This window comes from Schistocerca nitens, chromosome 2 (genome assembly GCF_023898315.1).
Source record: "Schistocerca nitens isolate TAMUIC-IGC-003100 chromosome 2, iqSchNite1.1, whole genome shotgun sequence".
Taxonomy (NCBI): Eukaryota; Metazoa; Arthropoda; class Insecta; order Orthoptera; family Acrididae; genus Schistocerca; species Schistocerca nitens.
The window spans coordinates 609,755,876-609,777,762 of record NC_064615.1 but is presented as its reverse complement, the minus strand read 5'-3'; the positions used below and the strand labels follow the sequence as shown (position 1 = coordinate 609,777,762).

General features: G+C 43.1%; 1 protein-coding gene across 10 annotated transcripts in view; it reads left to right on the top strand.

The window, feature by feature from the left end:
- LOC126236693 (oxidation resistance protein 1) overlaps positions 1-21,887 on the top strand; it is a 785,360-nt gene that overhangs the window by 656,041 nt on the left and 107,432 nt on the right. The window lies entirely within an intron of this gene.

Below are 21,887 nucleotides of genomic sequence, written 5' to 3'. Positions count from 1 at the left end.
TTTTGTGGGACGTCATGGAATATTCTCGCTTGAGCTCCTATACTTTTGTGAAATTCCGGTAGTTGGCATCTGTTACGGAAGTATGTCCTAAACAGAGAGCTGTCACTGAGTTTCTGTTGGCGAAAACCAGAGCTTCACAAATATTCATAGGCTGTTGCAGAGTGTCTATAGAGAGACCTCACAGTGAACGAAAGCACGGTGAGTCGTTGGGCGGGGCGTCTGTCATCATCACAGTAAAGTCACGCAAACCTATTCCACCTCCCGCGTGCCGGCCGGACTACAGCTGCCGTTCCTGCAATGTTGGAACGTGCGGACACCCTCATTCGAGGTGATCGACGAATCATAAACATCTCACTGCACAACTGGACGCCTCTGTTGGTAGTGCTGACAAGTCTGGGCACCCGAGAAGAGCTCACAAATCTTAGTAGGACTGTCCTTCTTCATCCACTGTACAGCGCGGATCTCCCAACTTCCATCTGTTCGGCCCAATGAAGGATGCACTCCGCGTGAAGCAGTACTTGGATGATGGGACGGTTATTAATGGAGCAAGACGTTGGCTCCGACGTCGACCAGTAGAGTGGTTAATGTTAATGTCAATGTCGTGTGATTATGGCCTCCCGTCGGGTAGACCGATCGCCTTCCGTCGGGTAGACCGATCGCCAGGTGCATACAATGGACATTTGTGCACAATTTTCGATGCAATACAGATACAAACTTAATTTGGGGCAGGAAACCAAACACAATGCAGTAACTCTTGAACGAATCACCGGATATCGTGGGCCCCAAAATACTCTTGAGGTATCCGTGAACAGCCCCTGAAAGTTTGTCGGTGGAATGCTGGTTCACCTTGCAAAACGGCAACTTGGAAAACTTGCCTCTAAAACGTCACTGTTGTCCAGTTGCCGGAATTTCAAGAAGAAGAAATGCTAGGCTGCGCTCTCCTGTTCGATCAGAACTAAGCCAAACTATTCCTTGCTTTCTGCGAATCAATATAAAAACTGCATTTCTGTACTAGAGTGGATAATGTTTTCTTCTTAAAGAAAATGTATGTCTGACAGTCACGTATCACAGTTTCTTATAACATGTCAACTACGGCCGGTGCACAGACAAATTCAGCTTTCTTGTTCTAATGTTTCCATCATCAAATTCGGCGTTAGTGTCTATCCACACATCCTTGAATTCAGAAGAGTTCACCGGCGTCTTGATGTCATTTTACTAATCATCTTCGTCACAACGCTGCCTGGAGTACTACTACTATCCAAGTAAATTTCATAACGTCCCTTAATTTTGTATATGTATAGATTCCTCCCAAACGAATTGCGCCAAATATTGTCATTCTTTTCAGAAACTCACTAATCCAAGTTAAACACTCGATTACTTTTAAGTTTGGTAGCGATCCGGCACTGCCATGTGTTGACTGGTGAAGCGCCTTGTGATCGACTACCTGCTGCGAGTAATCCTGCCCAAGTGCAGTGGCCTCCTAGCTTTAGTGAAGCATCGGTGAAAGGGGTAATGCTACTGAATTTTTTTAATTGCTTCCTAGGACACTCATCTCATTATAGTCTGGTGGCGGAGTAGTCGAAGAAAAAAAAATGCGTATTCGCGCATGCCTCCATAGTTGATCTGCTTAATTTCGTAACAATCTTCAGTTCTTTCCTGCTGTCCACAGCACCAGTCAACACATTGTGCTCATACTTCATGGTCATTATCATTCTTCAGGGGACCTTCACGCGGCTGCCGTATAACGGAATCAGTCAGCTGCAGAAGATAATCATCGAGTCAGTTCAGGTAAACTTCGTACTTTTTACCGGCGCCTTTAGGCTGGAGGACCATTGGTGGGGTGATTGGTGGTGTTGTGGTGAAATGCCGCTGTATAGATGTGCCTACCATTCCTGGGGTATACATCTGCGTTCCATTTTCTAGGTTTCACATGTTTATGGTCATCGCCTTTTTATGCATGTGTGTTGTTTCGTACAAGCTACTGACAATTACAGAAAAAAGCACCTTGTAACAGACGGCCAAGTGTTTAGTATTTCTGAATCACCAAACATGAGTTTTGTGGACAACTGAATTCAGCTTAAAGTGCTGTCGCTACATACAACTGACATCGTCATTACTATCAGGATTCGTAGTCTTGTGGGTTGACGCAGCGTCGGTGGATTGTCGATAAGCCACATAATGAACAGTGGAAAGGTCTCTGTGCTTATGCTCCGCCAGAACCACAGTCTGGAAAGGTACGTGCCATTTTTACAGGCTGTTCTAAGTGGATTGTAACGACCATCACGTCTTCTGACCAGCATCAACAGTCGTTGCTACGTATTCAGGAAGAGCAGGAGGTCCAGATGTCGTTCCAGGTGAGTATCATTATGCTGCCTTAGACAATAGCTCGGCCTAATTGCTTATTCTTACCAGAACCCGAAACGTGATGTCTGGACTCTTCTTATAGTTTATGAGCTGTTAATCCGTAACAACAGTAATAAAAAGTGCTCTTCAGCGTAGAGGCGCACTAGGATCTCAGAGTTGCATATTGAGAGGAGTTCAAGCACGCATGATTTCGAAGCCTTTTGACGCGGTCGCAATGCGTAACACAGGAGGCGCCTCGTTACCAAGCCGTGACTAAGAATTTCACTCTCTGCAGATTCTTGACGTGTGGAAGGAAAAGCAAAGTTCGCTGTAGACCTATCGCAGTGCATGCTACTCCGCTACATGGACGCAACAGTATGTTTCTTTGAATTCGTTTTTCTTTGAATTCCACCATCAGTCGACGACGTTCTGTTGATGAACTCGGTGTCTGATGATTTCGGTGTGACGAACACTCGGTGCGAATTTCAGTAAAACAAAATTCAGCTGTAGTGAGTGCAACGTGATTGGCAGCTCTAAATAATATAGAAGATAATCAAATGGGGGAGAAAAGATATTACCACCACCACCACCACCACCAACGCTACAATGACTAAAGTACTCGGAATCACGGCAGTACAGAGGTCTTACTATGCATTTTGGCGCGCCGCTAATGCTTAATATAAAAAATGGTTGTAAGAATATAGGGGGTGCGTCTGTTGTAGACTCGTGTCCAGTGAAATGTGCATGTATTTTTGTTGCGGGTGGGTCTGGATAAAAACAGGATGAGTTGGAACTGTCGCACTCAGTCCCACTCTCGAAAGGTACGAATGTGCCAGACAGCGCTAAGCATCCTATCGCGATTGACGTATCTTTCAGACAGGATTTAAAATTGTCTGCTGGGTATGGCTCTCGGTTGTGGCATGTAATATTTTTTTAATGCTTTAGTCAGTCGAACATACATAAACGACTAAGAGACAAGCGTCTCCTTCTAGATTTAAGGTTCAATCTAGAACTAAATTAAATGGTTTTGATGTATAACCCGCCACGCTGGTGGACGATTTAGTGATCTGGAACTATTGGACCAAAATGAGATGGTAATAAAAATTCTGTCTGTTGTGCTTCGCAGTATGTTCGTATTATATTGCGGAGTAGTTCTGCTGACTATTCACAAGATTGAGGGCGTATACATGTAAATGCAATTATTTCTTAAAGTAAACGTTGGAATTATTGACCTTTTTAGTAAGGAAATTGGTAAATCTGTCAGGTAATTTGTCGGTATCCAAGTTACGGGGATGGGGTTATCGACGACGTCACTCGGCTGCGTTCCCATAAGTTATTTGAACAACTGTAGTCACTTCAGAATTGTACCTGCAAAGTTCGAGTAGGAGCAACAGAACTGAGTACCAGGCAATTAGACAAGATGAAAGTTTTTGTCTCCTTCCTTCAATGATTTTTTAAAATCTGATTCGAGATTATTGGTGTAAAGCACCATCTTGCTGATATATTCTGTAATCTTGAAAATGGAGTACCCTTAGTTTCCAGTTTCCTGAACCATATAGAGAGGAAGCGTCACCCACAGATTGTCGTTAGTGCAGTGGATGTTGATCATAGGTGCAGCAAGATCTTACGCCGGTAGGGAGGCGTGTTGCTAGTTAAAGTACTTACCGCTTAAATTCATCAGAAAACCGTATTGATTCCGGTTAGGTCCAGTAATCTGTAGGCGTCCAGTGTGTGTGTGTGTGTGTGTGTGTGTGTGTGTGTGTGTGTGTGTGTGTGTGTGTGAAAGAGAGAGAGAGAGAGAGAGAGAGAGAGAGAGAGAGAGAGAGAGAGAGAATGAGAATGAGAAGTTTCCTCACTGGAATCTGTGCAACGCCAATGTTGCGTTGTGTTGTGTTGCGCTGCGCTGCTTGCTGGTTACCAAGGCAGGTGCGTAGCTGCACTTGGTCGGCTGCGACAGTTACCAGGCACGCGCGGCCTCCGCAGACTGCTACCTACCGGCCACGCCCTCACGTGCTGCCGCACGAGACGCCTATCCGCAGTTGTCCCACCAGCGACTCCCGAGCGGCGCAGCCTCCGACCCGGAGATGAAGGTGCAGCAGCACGTGGCCGCTGCATCTGCGTCACCGCCAGCCCGACGAACGGCGACCGCTTTAAGGACACACAACATGCTTTAAACAGCTGCCGACGCTATAGGAATGTCCGCGGCCTTTTATTCGCGTGCCTGTTTCATCGTAACATCGGTCATTTGTTCCACGGATGTACACGCTTGTGGCGATTTTGAAGCACATGTAAATGCAAAAAAAAGAGACATAATACATTTTAATTGCATTTTTAAATAGTTTACCTGGTAAAAGCTATCGCTGCCAACAACAGCAATCGTGACGAGTAGATGAGGGCAGTGGCGTGTCATTAAAATACTGCTGTTAAATTCTCACTCATTGTTTACCCAGGTTTTATTTCCCCCTCATCTTTTCAGCGTCAGATTTATTTCCTACTCCAAAATCTCAGTACTCTCGTGGATCAAACTAATCAGACCATTGTTTTACTTTTTATTTTACGTGACAAGTACGACAAAGCGCTTCACATGGCGAGAGTCCGAACTTGAGATACTTAGCAGACGGAGTTTAACGTGCTGTTTTTCTTTTGCTTAATCAGTGTTTTATAATTACCTTCATTCTACTCCCTTTCGAATCTGTTTGATATTGAAATAGGTAAGTTTAAAGAGTCTTGCATCGCAGCAGGCGTAAAAGCTCCAGAAGGAATTCTTTCGTTCGAAAGACGCGTGAGTAGCTCGTATACTGTTTGCACCATGTGTACGTCTTTTTTGTGACTATAGCAACTCTAATGCCTCCCTTCATTTCTTTTTTATGTTCATGTACTTTCTAATTAATTCCCGAAAATTAGTGAGAGATATTTCCTTATACTTGAAGTCCAGTTTGTGCGGAGTAGGACTAGAAGTGTTAACTAACCCCTCTTTACTAGGCGAACAAAGTAAATTTCTTTACCCTGCGGTATTTCACACGATTCAGTATCACCAGATAAATGAATTCAGTGCTCAGCCTAATGTTCTCCTTATAAATTTCCCGAAAACAAGTCAGCTTAAATGTCCTATAACAGTTGTGGTAAGTGCGTTCTCTCGTTCCATCCATTTGTTCTAGTTTAGCGGATAAATCCATAGGCCTTTTTCCGATAGGCAACGCGTTATTGGACAGTAACAATACGTGGTTATCGTGAAATTGTAACGAGGTTTGGATCCAACATTTAGTAGTGAGTTCTACCCGACAGCTGACGGAATGAGAACTATCTGGAGCCGGAGGGAAGGGATTGCAGCGTCAGTGATTTACCAGCTGCGGTAAGACTTCTATTACTAAATCAATGTGGTGTTAGACACGACCTTCTTTGCCGCCGCTAAATAGTACACTTCTCAAACCCAACCTTTCACCGGATTACCATCAACCTTTCACCGGATTACTATCTTGGTAACACACCGCGGGATGCTACCGTTCTTCTGTCACACCGTTTCCTGATGCGACAAGTATAAGCACCGATGAAATGTTAAATGCGCACCTGTCTTCGGTTACGTACGTCACATATCGGGCGAGAAAGTGCTGCCAGATATTTGTTTCCTTGGCCGTTGTAAGAATAACGTTTGGCGATATTTGCTTGAACCGATGTTGCAATTGTGATACGGAACCGCATAGACACACGCTCCAACTGCGGAGAGTCAACATCAACGCTTGCTTGCCGTTAGTATTCCAGCGTATCCAACGTCTTTGGCGCAGGTCAAATGCTATCTGCTGTCAGACGCGTCTTCCTCGCAGCTGCTGATTGTTGTTTTGCTCACTTTCTATCGGCTGACTCGACAGCACAGTCAAGGAAGGTCGGTAATGACCTCCCGGCCCGAATGTTAAACCCTAAATTTCCTTCGTCTTCCGGGGCTTACTGTGTTTTCATGCGTACGGTAACGGGGATAAAATACAGGGCCCGAAAGGTTGCGTGCGTTTTGTACATAAACCAGACTGCAATTGAAAAGAATCGAAGGCACGAGAAGCAAGCAGTAGTTGAGAAGGGAATAAGACAGGCTTGTAGCTAATTCCTGATGTTTCATCTGTGTTTCGTTTGTTACAAACAATGGAAACTCCAGGTTGCAATATCAACAATATAAAGAAAAGATAAGTTGCTACGTAAATTTTCTTTGATAATCTGCTTCGTCATCTGGCGAACTTTTAAACTCGATCACAGATATCGTTTGCGGTTCGCGGCAATAATTTCATCAGTCATGGAAACAACACTATGGGAGTGTTCGGTATTTACGTGTCAGCTCCTTCCTTCTCATTAAGTTGTATTTAATAACAACAAGAAAGCAGCTCATCAAAGAAAGGTGTCATAGTAATTTTGTCAAAAAGAAGGAAGCGAATCTGAAATTGGACAGAGATAAGAAAAAAGGCATGGAAAGTGAATATGATTTTAATTGGCCCCATTTCTGCGTTATTGATTTTTCATATGTATCACACACGAGAAATAATGGATACGAAGCGTGATAGAGAACGCTTGTAATACTCCAATGAGTAACGGGAATCTGATCTGTTATTTCGCCTGAAAAAGTAAGTTGCTGAAATAAGTAAATATCCATTTTGATTAATAACTGTATTCTCTGATTCATTTGTCATGAGTGTTAGTACCTTGATGTACGAGTAGGAGTTCTGATGATGGTCGTGGTTTTATAACAAGTGTTGGAAGCTTTTGTTTGGTCACGGTGTCTCACTGTAGTGTCTCAGTATGGTATCTCAACATATCATCTCAGTATAACATCACTGCACCACACAGTGTAAGTCTCCAGTTCGAGTCCGATCGCGAGTGTAGACTGATTTTGTGGAGTAGTTGTGTTTAAATTAACAACAAAGTATGTGAACCCCCCCTGAGGTTCTATACTTCCCCCAAAACATGGGAGAAAGATGGATAATGCTACGAAATATTAACTTCGTCCTGATTCCCAAAATCTACGGACGTGAGCACAGCAGATCTACTGTTCAAACGACAAGGGAAGAATGCCTTAGAGCTCAGCAACAAATTCAAGTGTTGCACCTGAATTTACAGATCTTTGTGAGCACTCCTGGACGTATTTTCTGTTCCGCGCTGAAAATTGTGGTAACAGTGGAGGAAGGTTTAGCGGATTGTTGAATGCACACTCCGCGCCTTATTAAATACTGAAATTAGGTAACTAGGTAAAAATCTAGTAGATGCAGCCTATGTCAGTTTATGAAGGGTATTAGACACATGGCGAGTTAAATTAATTTTTGCCGGGGACGTCTTGCGCTTTCCGGCCTCGGAAGCGTGACGTACAGTGTAGCTTTCATGAGTGCTTCTTTCATGGTAGGGGGATAATCAGGTATTACGGCCGCCATTGAGCTACGCTCCGAGGAGCCTGAAAGCTCCTGGCGATGTTTAAGAGCACTATATTCCTTTGTGGAAAGTCCCACCGACGGCGGTTGGAAGCGTTACAGTAGAATGGACCATATGAAGTAAGAGGCACTTCACTGTGCCCTCAGCTCTCCTTGTCAAAGTTTCAAAGTCGCAGCCGAGTCCTTGTGGTCAGCCAGTTAGTAGACGCACATTCCGCCACCCCTCCCGCGCTTACACCTTTAGATGCGCTCAATCTGTGTATTTGATCTGCTGTGGGTACAAAGTTGAAACGGTTAAACAGTACTTTTACGACTGGATTTTTTTAAGACAGTCAGTACTTTTTAGCACTTTACAACCGGTTTCAGAGAGACTGAATGTAGTTCGTAGCTGTTAACTAAGTATAGTCTAAAAGAGTAAAACTAGTGTGGATTTAAGGGGGGTAGGACGTCAAACGGGCTAACTTGGAGCAGGAGAGGCACCACAGGGCATTTTAATTTCTACTGTGTATACTTTTACAAGTAAATTCATAAAAATTTGTCAGCATGACCAGGGAGGACCCAGGATTGACACTCATAGCAGTTAAAGTTCAAAAATATGACAAAATACTTCTTTTTACATGTGAAATTTCATCATTGTTTCACTTACTATTGGCTGCATTTGTTATTATAGGTACACTTTTCTTCATAAGTAAGAGAGGTTCTTCGATGAATTTTGCACAGCATAAAAATGGTTCAAATGGCTCTGAGCACTATGGGACTCAACTGCGGAGGTCATTAGTCCCCTAGAACTTAGAACTAGTTAAACCTAACTAACCTAAGGACATCACAAACATCCATGCCCGAGGCAGGATTCGAACCTGCGACCGTAGCGGTCTTGCGGTTCCAGACTGCAGCGCCTTTAACCGCACGGCCACTTCGGCCGGCTGCACAGCATACAAACCATACTTAAAGGTGTATGAAACTCTAGAATTTTCCAAATCTATTAAAAACTGGTAAAAACTGAGATAGTTCACTATAAAATTTGAGTTTTTTGGGAACATAAAATTTAAAATGTAACAGCTCATTCATTTTCGCATAAACTAAGTAAATTCTAGAGTTTCATACACCTGTAAGTATGGTGTGTATGCTGTGCAAAATTCATCGAAGAATCTCTCTTAATTATGAAGAAAAGTTTACCTGTAGCAACAAATGCAGCCAATGATAAGTGAAAAAACGATGAAACTTCACATGTAAAAAAAATATTTTATGTTTTTTACCTTTCACTCCAATGAATGTGAATCCTGAATCCTTCCTGGTCATGCTGACAAAGTTTTATGAATTTACTTGTAAAAGTATATACAGTGGAAATTAAAATGTCGTGTGGTGCCTCTCCTGCTCCAAGTTAGCCCGTTTGACGTCCTACCCCCCTTAAAAGGTTAAATTCGGAAGATGATGGTGCTCCTGCGGCTGCTGCCGCCACCGCCACCACCACCACCACCACCACCACCACCACTACTACAAAATAAAAGCGTAGGCATAACAGAGGCGCAGTTTGTGTTAGGTACTGTTGCTTTAACGGTAACCGCAATAAGACAAAAATCAGTATACAAAGTAACTAACTCGTACACGTGCAACCATAGCAACAACGGTAGCAACCCTCATCCCGGCCTTGTAAATGTGATCTTGCCTATCGTCATTTTCCAAATTTCTTGTTCTCACTTGGTCAGTACGAATAAATTGCCGGTAAGCGTTTTTTTCACCACTTGTTACTAAAATGAGTATTCATCCTTAACCCGGAAGCCGTCAGCATCCAGAGCTAGATCGACGTCACTGCGTGAAGTCCAAGTCGCAGACTGGTTGAAAAGCCGAACCGTGAGAACAAGACGACGGTAGAATCTTCGTGAAATAATTTGAATCGATGAACAGGTGGAAAGGGACAATGGAACTGTTCTCGTTGAATCCCCCCTCCCTTTTTCCCGTTAATATGTGATACCAATAATATGTAGTAGAGACAAGAATTAGATACAGAACAGAATATTCCATGGAAATTATGATAAACATTTAGCCTTAGAAAACACCATCCTCACATGAATAAATTACTCTGAAGTGACAATACAGACTTCTTTATACCAGTGATTGACGGTTCCGTAGGTTCTTGACATAATATTTTATACGTTATGAATGGTAACACACACGACACTGGTGTAATATTCTACAATCTTTGTTATTTATTCCACAAGCCGGTTTTAGGCTGTCATGTCGTCATCACGTACAAAGATAAATAGATGGTGCAGTGAAAGTTTGTAAGATCAAACATTTTAAACTAGTACATCTAGAGAGTATCTCCGTTTCCAAAGATGAAAAAAGTTGAAAAATGTTAGATGCAAGCAGATGTACTCTGTAGGTGCACTAGTTTAAAATCTTGTATCTTAAACAAAATTTCACTGCATCACATTTTTTATTTGTACCTGACGATGACGTAACAGCCGAATACCGATTTGTAGAATAAATAACATATACTGTAGAATATTATATCAGTGTCGAGTGTGCTGTTATACACAAAGTGATAGATCGCCTATTTACACCCAACGTCTGAGGAGAAAAAAAATTTTTTTCTTTAACGTTCCCAAAGGCATAGTCCAGCGGTTGTGGCTCCTTACAAGGGAACCTCCCCATCGCACCCCCCTCAGATTCAGTTATAAGTTGGCACAGTGGATAGGTCTTGAAAAACTGAACACAGATCAATCGAGAAAACAGGAAGAAGTTGTGTGGAACTATGAAAAAATAAGTAAAGTATACAATTTGAGTAGTCCATATGCAAGATAGGCAACATCAAGAATGGCGCGATCTCAGGAGCGCAGTGGTCCCGTGGTTAGCGTGAGCAGCTGCGGAACGAGAGGTCCTTGGTTCGAGTCCTGCCTCCGGTGAAAAGTTTAATATTTTATTTTCAGTTTATGTGACAAACTCTTACGTTTTCATCACTTTTTTGGGAGTGATTATCACATCCACAAGAAAACCTAAATCGGGCAAGGTAGAAGAATCTTTTTACCCATTTGCCAAGTGTACAAGTTAGGTGGGTCGACAACATATTCCTGTCATGTGACGCACATCCCTTCACCAGTGTCGTATAGAATATATCAGACGTGTTTTCCTGTGGAGGAATCGGTTGACCTAAGACCTTGCGATCACATGTTTTCGGTTCCCATTGGAGAGGCACGTCCTTTCGTCTACTAATCGCACGGTTTTGCGGTGCGGTCGCAAAATACAGACAGTAAACTTATTACAGTGAACAGAGACGTCAATGAACGAACGGACAGATCAGATTTGCGAAAATAAGAGATTAAAATTTTAACTCGAGGGCGGACTTGAACCGTTGACCTTTCGATCCGCAGCTGCTCACGCTAACCACGGGACCACGGCGCTCTTGAACTGAGATTATCCTAGATGTTGCCTATCTTGCGCATAGACAATTCAGTCTGTATATTTTTATTTTTTCATAGTTCCATACAACTTCTTCCTGTTTTCTCGATTGATTTGTGTTCAGTTTTTCAAGGCCTATCCACTGTGCCAACTTATAACTAAATCTGAGGGGGGTGCGATGGGGAGGTTCCCTTGTTAGAAAAACCGTTAGCAGGTTAAATTATTTCGTTCGCGTGAGGGCTCTTGTTTACTGAGGTACTTCGCTTCCGCAGTGTTACGCGTCGCACTTTAAGATGGAGAAAGCAGAAACTTGCGTGGTGGAAACAGTGAAACCGTATCGCCAGGGCAAGTTGTTACGCTCTGTTCCGTAAGCAGGGACATTGCCCCTATTCGCTTTCTGATGCCAGTGGGAAATTTTCCTTATTTGGGAATGCCGTGGACATGACTGAGCTGAAGCAGAATGTACAAGAAATGGTACGAAATTGGACTACTTTGATGCAAATAAGTCGAAGCGGAAATAGGCTTGAGAGACCAAAAAATCGAGATGGAATTGCTGCGTCATCGAGTGGCTAATATTTCTTTCCCGCACTTGGGCATATGCCTGTCGATAGTGGCTTCCTTGTAGTTGGTTCTCCATCCACATTTGTAATCCACAAACCTCTGTACAGTGCATGTCGTAGCGTACGTCATATTTCACCGATCGAGGTGACGCAGTGGTTAGCACACGGGACTCGAATTCGCAAGTACGACGGTTCGAATCCCCGTTCGACCAACCAAGATTAGGTTTTTCTTGATTTCCCTAAATCGCTCCGGACAAATGCCTTTATAGTTCCTTCGAAACATATTTCCATATCCTTCCTCAGTTGCAGATGATACACCGTCTCTAATTATCTAATTGTCAAAGGGACTTGAAACTCTACTCTTTCTTCCTTTTTTCCCTTCCTGTCAACATTTCCTCGAGTTGCGCTGCATGTAGTATGGCGTAGGCGTTGGTCGCTGGCTGGCGTGCTGCGGGTCGCCAGTTTGAACCCTACACAATCAGTTATTTGTGATTTAGTATTTGTCACTTACAGAAGTTTCTCGAAAACTCTTACGCTTATAATATTTGTATATTATGCGATATTCGATGTTTGTATAAATCGCTGCACTCCCCAGTCAAGAGTTCAGTTCTGTTCTGGCTTCTCGTTGGTGTTCGTAATAAATATATTTTCAGTGCTGATTGTTGAATGCCACTGACAATTCTGTTTTCGAATTTGGACTTGATTCTGGTTATGACGTGACAATATTTTCGAATTCTGCCCTATTACGTTCATTATTGGACGAAGGGAAAAATGACTTAATGGGCTCTGTCTTATTCTCTGGAACCCTGCCCAAGATGCACAACGGTGGCGGCATAATGGTCACACTGTCTTCTTCGAATACACAGTCTCTATATATGGCCGGAATGGTTTCGCGAGATCGAAGTCGTTCTCTCAAGGATTCCCGTTCCATACCCCGAGTATTTCTGTTGCTGTCACGAACACGTCCCTGATTTCGTTGTCACGCCTACTTGATAAGGACTACAAGCACTAGACAGTACTCTAGAATTTTTTCTCCCTAGAGCCTAGTATGCGATTGCCTGTACAGATGCATTGAATTTTCTCAGAAAACTTCCCGCAGTTTACCGGTAAATACGTACAGGATGTGATGTTTTCCAAGATGTTCACCACTAATCTTGCAATCGGACGTTATCGGGTTCTTTCTGTTTGTTACAGGTGTCATCTTACACTGGTCCTCATTTTAGGAGAGCTGCCATTCATTATACCAAGCGGACTTTCTGTACAAGCTTTTCTGCAGATCTTTAAGATAGTCGCATGGCGATACATCCCTGTACGCAACATCATTGTTAGCGAACCCCTCTGATAGCTTTGTGAGAGCATTAGAAGCCCTATTATGTTTCCTTGGGGCACACCGGAAGTTACTTTTGTGTCTGTGGAAGATTCACCGTGAGTCAAATATTCCTCCAGTCAGTCACGTATTTGCTTAACTACTCCGTATGATGGTATCTACATTATCGAACTCCTTTAGGAAATCTACAAAGGCGGTATCTATCTATTGTTTGCAAGACTCCGTGTTTGGAAAAAAGAAACTGTTTTTCAGACGGATGGTTTTTCCTGAATTCTTGTTCATACTTTGAGAGAAGGTTCTTTTCCCCAAGAAACGTCATAATGTTCCAGCATAATATACGGAGCGAACAAAAAGGTTCCGTTTGAGGGCATTGCTGCAAGTATACGCAACGTAGCGCGACTTCGATGTGTTTAAATAAACACCAATGATGTTGCGTTCAGAGATGTATCATCTTAGGGCGATCTTAAGGATTTGCGGGACGAATTGGACAAAATTTCCGTTTTGTGTAATGAAAGGAAGCTCTCTACAAATGAGGATAATATAAGTTAATACCTCCACTGGAGTCATGGGATAGCGATATACATTTGCTGATGACTGTAGTATCGCGTACGTAAGGTATAAAAGGTCAGTGCATTGGCAGAGCATTTGTACTCTGGTGACTCAATGTGAAAAAGTTTCCGGCGTGATTATGGCCACGCAGCGGGAATTAAGACTTTAAACGCCAAATCGTAGTTGGAGCTAGACGCATGGCATATTCCATTTCGGAAATCGTGGGGAACTCAATATGCAGAGATCCACAATGTCACGAGTGTGCCGAGAATACCAAATTTCAGGAAATACGACAGACAACCCATGCCCGCCGTTCTTCACTTAACGACAGGTAGCAGTGGTGTTTGCATAGAGTTGTCAGTGCTCACAGACAAGCAACACTGCGTGAAATAACCCCAGAAATCAACGTGGGGCGTATGACGAACATACCTGTTACGACAGTGCGCCGAAGTTTGGCGTTAATGGACTATGACAGCAGACGATCGATGTGAGTACCTTTCCTAACAGTATATCGTCTGCAGGAGACTCTCCTGGTCTCGTGACCGTATCGGTTGGACCGTAGAAGACTGGAAAACCGTGACCTAGTCAGACAAGTCCCGATTTCACATGGTAAGAGCTGATGGTAGGATTAGAGTGCGGTGCAGACCCGACGAAGCCACAGACTCAAGTTGCCAACAAGGCACGTGCAAGCTGATGGTTCCGTAATGGCGCGGGCCATTGTTTACATGGAATGGGCTGGGTCTTCTGGTTATTTTCGGCTACTTGGAGACCATTTGCAGCCATTTATGGACTTCATGCTCTCAAACCATTATGAATGTTTTATGGATGACAATTGTTCGCAATTTATTTTAAGAACATTCTGGACAGTTTGAGCAACTTATTTGGCCACTAGATCGCCCTGCACGAATCCCAACGAACATTTATGGGGCATAGTCGAGAGGTCAGTTCGTGCACAATTATGGGCGGCTGTAGAGGCAACATGGCTCGGTATTCTGCAGGGGACTTCCAGGGACTTGAATCCATGTCACGTCAAGTTGTTGCACTAAACCGATAAATTGTGAGATTACTAGAGTAGTGCTGAACATCTCCCACTTCAGTTGGCGTAACTTCCGCGTTACAACATTTGCGACATGGGGACGTGCATAAACATGAAGCGCCACGGCGCACTAGTCCACAACGGTGGTTTTCGACAGACATGCTGTCCCATACACGTAATTCATTCTTCGGTGGATATCTACTTTGGTCTGCCCTTGGGCAGCCAAGGAAAGAGTAACAGCACGCTGTACCTGTTTGGGCGCATTCGGTAATGACGTAGCCATAGTTCACATTTTCGGCGTTTACCGCCAGCACGTGGGATAGACACGAACGCTACACTTTTCCCTTGCCTACATATCTGAGGATATGCAGCAGGGCAGTTACGGACTCTTTCACGCAGCAGGACACTGTTTCTTGCCAAACGGGTATCTTCAAAATGGTACGTCGGTGGGATTAGCATACCGATTTTGGACTGTGTGGTCTTCAAACGAAAACTTTTTGATTACACCTTATAGATGCTCTAGAATCCTGCAGCAGATGGATGACAAGACGTTGGCCTGTAATTCTATGCGTCCGATCTGTTACCCTTGTGTAAAAAATAATGTTACATGTTCCCTTCCCAGCTACAATGCGGTATTGACTGAGCGTACGCCTGTCGACTATTGTGACATCCGTGTGGCTGCTTCTGCCAAATACAGCGACGGAAAACACGTTGCTGGTAGCGTGTCTCGTTGCGATGGTACCGGCGCCGAGTAGGTTTATCCGGATAGCGGTAGCCACCTATTTCGAGCGGCGAACTGCGCGACCCTGGCCCGAAAGCTGCTGCCCCCCCTCCCCCCCTCCCCCGAACTCTCTCTCCGGATGGATGCTGTGCTGCAGCACCGCGTCGTAATACCGACCTACGCCCCCCCCTTCCCCCACCTCTCCCCTTCCAGTGCTCTTGTTATTCTCGTGCGGACGCTAACGTCCGTGACCCCCATTGCGGTGATAATGGTTGTATTTGTCGGCGGCGTCCCTCTGGCGACCCGCGCCTGTGATTGGAAATTGCCTTTTTCGTAATAAGAGCGGGAACTAAAACGGCAACCTTCAGAGTCCTGTGTGTAACTGTCCACGGACAACTCTCGACCTCTCTTGTCTCTTCATCCGAAACTGACCAGTCGTTTCACATTGTCATAGCAAAAAAAAAAAAAAAAAAAAAAAAAAAAAAAAAAAAAAAAAAAAAAAAGTCTATAGAAAATAGTAACATATATGGTAAAAATTATTTTGATCACCAAAATAATTTTATTTGGCGATCAGGTGTTTCACAATTTAGTGCCAATGTGGTCGCAGATATCTTTAGAGGCTTTATGTTGAAAGTGAGTAAATATTGCAATCAGTAAAATAGCTAAAGAATGTTTGGCAACAGCGAAATCACAGGAATAGAATGTATTGTGTAATTCAGTGTGTTTAGTTTTTTAGTCATCAGTTCGAGGACTGTTTTGTTACAGCTCCCCATGCCGGTCTCTTCTTAGCAAGTCTCTTTATCTCAGAATAACTACTGCAACCTACATCCACGTTGAACCGGTTTGCTGTCGTGAAGCCTAGGTCTCCCTCTAGAATATCTACCCATTTCCCTCCATTACAAAATTAACTATTTCTTGATGCCTCAAGTATGCACTTAGTGCCTCTGTAGCCTGGCACTACGGTAGCATCTGGTTCACCACTAGTCAGTCAGCTATCGTATTTTCTTTGTAGCACATGTCAGATAGTCTCACTGAGAATCGAACTTACTACTGTTAAGTTAGAAATCAAATAGGCCTAGGAAGATCCAGAGGCATAAAATGTTTTTCATTTTCATGTCTTGACCTTTTTGTAACAAAATTGGCTATGAAACTAATCACCAGGTATACTGACGTACTTCGTTGAAATGACACAATCCAAGAGGTTCAAATGGTTCAAATGGCTCTGAGCACTATGGCACTTAACATCTGTGGTCACCAGTCCCCTAGAACTTAGAACTACTTAAACTTAACTAACCTAAGGACATCACACACATCCATGCCCTAGGCAGGATTCGAACCTGCGACCGTAGCGGTCACGCGGTTCCAGACTGAAGCGACTAGAACTGCACGGCCACACCGGCCGGCAAAACCAAGAGGAAATCTTGTATCATTAGCGGTGGAAAAACATGTTATCTTGTCATACGCTGATTACACCCTGTACAGCCAAAGTGGTTTATCTCTGTAATTCTCGAAGGTAGAAGCAGGAAGCAGAGGAACCTACCTTTTCTTTAAAACACGGAACTATATGTATAAACAGCATGTCGGCGCTATGGCCTTCATGAGAAGTGGAACGTGTCTTTCTGTACTTAGTACGAAATACTACAGAAATGAGGCCTCTGACAGTAGCAGGCTCTACGAAACCGATCAGGAGACTGATGACGACACCCTCATCCTCCCACCCACATCACCCCCCAAGAAAAGAACGAAATATTTAATCGATCAGGATAACTTTTTACCATTCATTGCATCTTTTTAGTGCTTACATCTTTTGTTTCAAATGGCTGGGTGTTCCATCAGCTTTCATTGTTTTGAACTGAAAGTAACAGTTTCACTGCCTTTGATTTCTGTTTCGTATTTCAGTTTTCCTTCCGCCTTCCCACCAGCTGTTAGGTTTTTGATGGCAGTGAAGAGAACTTCTGACTGTAGTGATTTAAATTGAACAGTGCCAGTTAGAAGAAATATCCTGAATTGACAGTACTTTATTTTTACTTTTTATGGACACTTGATTTCCTTGTGACATAGTCTAAAATTATCAGAGCATTAAATATAACAGAAGTACTATGTTTTTAAGACTGGTCTGAATTTATCTTTAATTAAAGTGTAACTTTGTACTAATATTAAAACAAATTTTACTCTAATAGGGCATAATTAGTATATATTTTCTCTTTCCTAAGCTCCCAATGAACTAGAATGTATAATATTACACTGCCTCCTGCGATATGCAGTTTGTGTCCAGTATTTTATAAAAAAATGTAAAAAAGCGGTGTAAAATTAGCAGAGTTCACTGTAAGTTAAACAGTGTAGAGATTCGAAAACACTCCGCTCGTGAAATATCTGATTCCCACCGCATCGGGCCTAGAGGCCAGGAGCAAACTAAAACAAGAATAAAAGAAAAACAACCGTTTATAGTGCTTGTTCTGTGAATGCGTCAGATTCCATTAATGGTCATTTGGTTATCGGAGCCCGCAGTGTTATTCCGTGAGACGAACATTCTCACAGCGTTTTCCAGCGCTGATGGATGAGATGGTCCGCGAGATCTCAGTAAATTGAGTGCCGGATCCCAAGCCTTGCTTAAATTGAAGCCTCCGTCCTCGTTTATTAGGTTCTCCGACATCTTCATTTCGTTAGACTCCTTAATTACTCTGCGCCACAAAGTTGGCGTTTGCGACACGATACTGGTCTCGTATTTCATTCCGTGATTATACTCGAGGCAATGGTCGGCGACAGCTGGTTTGTTCGCTTATTTTAATCGACTGTGTCACTGATGTTCTTTACTCCTATCCCTGAGCTCCATACAAATTCCCAACCCATACAGATAGACCTGAAAATTTTTGCTTGTGTATTTTTAATAGCTATAACAGTTCTTGTAAAATTTAAAACGAAGAAAGTGGGTCGCATGAAGTAGAGAACTTTCAATTTTATTGAACTGCAAAGGATGTGAACTGTTATCATTTTGCTCTTTAGACATTATTGCTGTCTGTGTTATATTAAAAAGTTTTTATTAAACGTGTTTTCTGCTTTTTCAGTCTTGTGTGTGAAATTTTTCAATCGATTTCAAACGTTCTGCTAACATTACAACAGCGACATGTGGTAAATGTCAGGCTTATTTCGGTTTCCCTTCTCCCGAGTCACCAGTCTACTGCTTCCTTCGACCTACGTATATCCCGTGAAAAGACCGTGAAGGTAAAAATTAGAGAGATCCGAGCTCACATAGACACTTGCCAGCAATCGTTCTTACCGCGAAACCTTCGCGACTGTAACACGAAAGGAGTAAATGGCAGTGGTAGACGAAGTACCCTCCTTCACACACCAGATAAGGAAGGTAGCTTATGTCGCTCGCATTGTCATCCATTTCTGAGCTATGTTGTTCAAACCTCGATCTAATCGAGAATTTAGTTTAAAATCAATTGCAAAATTTGTACCGAACAGACAGGAAAGTAGGTTAACGAAAACACATTGACAAGAGGGCTTTTGCTTTGTTGATCGCAATATATTAGATATCATGCCCCACCTATCTTCCCGGAGATTGGGCCAGCGTAAGACAGAAAGCAGTTCTTGGCTCTCCTTGATATTTCTTAGTCGCACCCTCTTCTTCAGACATAGCATGAATGCTGGAACTCCTTCCTTAACCAGTCGTTGAAGCGGTTAACGACTTAGTGAACACCTGCAGTCTCTAGTTGAGTAGCTTGCCATGTACTTGTCTCTGTAAACCACGGCCTTCACACTTTATTTCCTCGCAAACCTCGACGCGCTCGTTAACACTCTTTTACACACTTCATTGTCCCTCCGAGCACGTTGACAGTCTCTGACATCGGAGTGTTGCAGCTTGTGACGTAACCCTGACGCAGCAGGCACGAGTCGTTACCGTAAGTAGCTGCTTGTCAGCGGGGAGGCTAATGTGTGTGTGTGATCTGCGAGCCGCTTGTGTCTGCAACCAAGGCGGACGTCGCGATCCGTCCCCACTGGCTGTAAGACTCCACTACCGTCCATCCACGCCCTCCCCATCGCGATCGGAATCTCTTTGTGAAGACCCAACAACAGTTTCACATTCCTGCTTCACTCACAAAACATGGGGGCCAACCAGATTCTCTGCTGGAGATTACTACGTGGTGCGTCTGAAAAGTTTAATCATTGTACGAGGGCTACGATTTTTCCCGAATCCTGGTAGGCTAAAATATAATTATTAGGGCTTCATGTACAACCACATGGAAATGTGTATATTGCGTCGTCAACATAATCACAATGGTGAGAGAGATGTATCGTGGGCTCAATGAAGTAAATCAGTGATAATTTTAATGCCGTTTTATATTGTTAATGGGCGAGAAACTGAATACTTTCGGATAGCCAGCATGCGTTAGCACGGGATTCGAGTACGCGCATCGGCCCTGGATCGAATCCGCCCGCCTGATAATTGATTCGATTTGAGCAATCTTCTGCTGAGGAAAGTTTATCAGCAAGTAGGAGTGTTCTTGTATGTGTAAGGGTAGTAGCATAAGCAAGACGGTAGAGAGACTGCGTCACGTTCGTACCTGATCACAGAGAATCTCATAAAACTGAGTTGCCTGGCACAGTGCTCAAACATCGTATTGTTATCTGTGAGGTCCAACCATTATGGTTTAGGTATTCCCTTGCTCCTCGAAATCGCTTATGCAAATGCCAGGATGGTTGCTGCGAAAAGAACAGTCAGATCTCCTTCCCCACCTATTCCCAATCCTAGGTTGTCCTATTTCAAATGGCATCGTTGTCGACAATTTGTTTAACCTTACTTGTCCTTTTAATTCATCACACTAAAAAAGTAGTAGCAAAAATGATTTCCTTCAGGCTGTGATCACTAGATGTAAAGTCATCTGCTCCATTCGAGAAACACTAAAGTTATTCTTTTCGGTGACGCAGTTAACGAGATAAGGCATCAACAATTTGCTAACTCCGTTACAGCAAACAGTATCCTTCTTCGCCACTGCATCTTCACTAGCGTAAATGAAAAGAACGTCAGTTTCTTTTGCTGTCGAATATACACCAGATTTCGCTGCATTGCCCTTAAGGTGGACATACGGTCGCTGCGATGTAACAATTTATTTAGTCAGGTATCGTGCGCGTTCCTAGCATTCACTCATTAATGTGCCATTCGCCCATTGTTTCCCAGTTTTCACATGTGCTCCTTACAATGATGACACTTGCCATTCACGATGACTTCTTTTTTATTGTTGCTTCACAACGCCAACAAGAAAAAAACTGCGTTATTAGGCCACAAGCCAATAGTGTAATCATTCTTGTGACTCAGTTAATCAGACCGACACCCACGCCAGCGTACTCGTCAATTGACAGCAAGCATGGTACGTGTTTAGGTGTCCAGTTGCGAAGTTCATTGCGTCATCACATCAATTCGCGAAACGTCATAAACTTGCCCTTGTACATAATCATTGTGAGAGATGGTTAGATCTGTGTAGCAGATTCAGGCGTATATTTTAGAAATTAATTGTGGAGAGGCATATTCTTCACAAACAAATTCTGTTAACGCAACACGCGTGTATATAAGTATAGTAAACCCCTGTCCATTAAGTCTCAAATACAGATCGAAAAGCTCGTTGACTTTAGCCAGCTTCACGGTAGTGGTCGTGAATATAATAGTTACTATTAACCGAACTCTTATCAGCGAAATTCAGTATGGAATCCTTGACGAAGACCTTTGACGGAATGCTACTACGTGAAAAGTCGCTTTTAGCATACGACCTCGATTTATTCTTCACCCGTTGTTCAGCCATTCCTGAAGCCATTCTTTAGTGAAACCGATCATTTATTTCTTCTCCACGTGGCGCTAAAGAGGTGCTCTTACATAAACTGCTTCAACTCGTGATACACGTTTGCAGAATCATCGTGAGGAGAAGTGAAGTTTCGAGTCATGTGTGAAACGTGCTCTCAAGACTGGTAGCGCACTGCATACAAAAGGCAGGTTGTAGGACTGGAGTCGCCGATACACGATTTTAATTAAACACAGCGAAGAACGTACTCCGCACAGAAATACAGGTTGACAGATGTCTGTAAGACAGATCTAAGAAATTCTCTGACTAACAGAATCTACTTTACGTCGCGTAAAAATCACATCAGTTTAAGACTGTGGCTCAACGCACTGGGCTGTACGGACACACGAAGTAATAGGAATAACAATTATAGTTTTTAACTGAAACTTGAATAATTTCTTAACATAGAAAATACTCATCCTTCCCATGTAAACAGAACGGGCATTTTGCACTGGGACCAGTGGAAGTAAGTCTCGAACCTCTTACTATTTCTGAGACAGTTTAAATATCGTAGTAAAAATGTCAGAGATTTGTAACAATCTAATCACGTACCGATAGTGCATGTTTGGAGCATTTTATATGCATAAAAAGATGTGGCTACACTCTGAGGGAGCATAGTGCTTGCAGAGGATGACATTTTCACTTAGCTTTCATTTCATTAAGCTACTGTTTCGAAGAAACGTCAGCGCTCTGTTTACCCCCCCACCCCTATC